The sequence below is a fragment of the Oratosquilla oratoria genome, chromosome 22 (genome assembly GCF_046742065.1).
Source record: "Oratosquilla oratoria isolate Oo_2021 chromosome 22, ASM4674206v1, whole genome shotgun sequence".
NCBI lineage: Eukaryota > Metazoa > Arthropoda > Malacostraca > Stomatopoda > Squillidae > Oratosquilla > Oratosquilla oratoria.
The window spans coordinates 48043488-48045174 of NC_134798.1; positions in this window are offsets into that span (position 1 = coordinate 48043488).

Here is a 1687-nt window from a genome sequence, read left to right on the forward strand (position 1 = left end):
ATTTGGTGTTTTTATATTTTTTTTCTGCTAATACTGTTGTGCTGAGTGTAGAAATATCTATTTCATGTGCGTTGAATTAATACAACATGGTTTCAAGATTATAAGTTCTGTACTTGTTTCCATGTTGGATTAATCTCGAAATGTAGAGAGTGATAGAAGAAAGTTCTGCAATAAAGAAATCACAAAACCATTTTTTGTACTTTGTTTTACCCATGGCCTTGCTGTGGATGCCCTGTGTCTTGCAACATAGCTTCTGACCCAGGGCAGTGGGGGAGATGCAAGGATGAGCCAAGAAAAGAGGGAGGGAGGGGTGATGAATGGGAGTGGAGTATGTGTGGATGAAATGGGTGGGTGTGGATTTATGCTTTTGACTTTGGCTACCTCCTTCATAAGGAGGAAAAAGCCATTGGCATATGTATGTTTTACCCATCTATATACCAAGGTATACTCTGTACAGAGGTATTGGCTGCCTGTTATTATGCAGTATAGATTGCTCAGTATGTTATTTTGTCTATGTTAGAGAAAATCTCTACTAGAGGAATTATGTTACTTTATTATCCTATGACTGGCCCTTTGTTATACAGTCTCCTCTTGAAACTGTCTAATACAAGTTCTTTGAGTATTTATTTCAATTTTTCACCTCTGTCCCCTGTAGTCTGTGGAAGAAAGAATTCTGCCACAGAGTTTACCTCATGGGTCATAAAAGGTAGCTAAAGTGGGACTAGGTATCCTGCTCTCTGTATCTGTAACCTTATCCTTCAAGAAGTCAGGGCATAGGAGGTTGTGGGAAGAGATTTCTAACTAGAACCCGAAGGGTTTCGATTCACACAATCGCTCCGGTCGCGCTCCAGTCTCGCTACGCACATCGAGTCCACCAATATTTGTCTCATTAATTTCGATGGAAGCATTCTACACTGGCGATCTCTTCTCGCTCGAGCTCTCGCTCGAGTCGCGCTCCGGTCACGGGTCCGTCTAAAGATATTTTTACTGGAGCGAGACTGGACCAGTGACCGAACCCGTGAGCGCCAGTGTGAACGCAGTTGCCACTCGGGTCCTGCACTTTTTGTTGCCCAGGCTGCCGGGGTTCGGTTAATATTTTGTACCAAATAGCGGCATGTGGCAACTGCACAAGGATATGAGGATTTTTGTTTCTACATATCAGCGGGGGGCTGTTCATAACATTGTAAAAAATCTCAAACTTTTTTTTAAAAATCATAGAACTGGTATCAAATATTTTATGGTACATCAAAATTAGACTTAATTGTATAATTTGTGTGTACTGATAAATATGTTTTACCCCTAAAGATACGTTGTTTGACATACATATACCACAGGCGGGGTTCCCCTTACCAGGGAGGTAGCCAAAACAGATCAAGGCATATCAAGTCCTTCCCACCCATGTCATCCCCGAAAACACTCCACACAACCCCTCCACCCTCCCCTCGCATCTTGGCACCCGTACTCCTAGATACGTTTTTCACGGTGTAGTAAAACAAAAATATACGCTAAAGTGTTCCATCAAGCTTTCTTTTATATTAAGGCGATAATTAATAATATAATTTGTTAAAAAAAAGAAAATTTTTGCATGTCTTAAAGAACCTGAATATTTGGTTAGGGCATGGGGGGCCTTATATATATACATTCAAGAATAAAAAAAAAAAAACTAGAACCACCGAAAACATTTTGG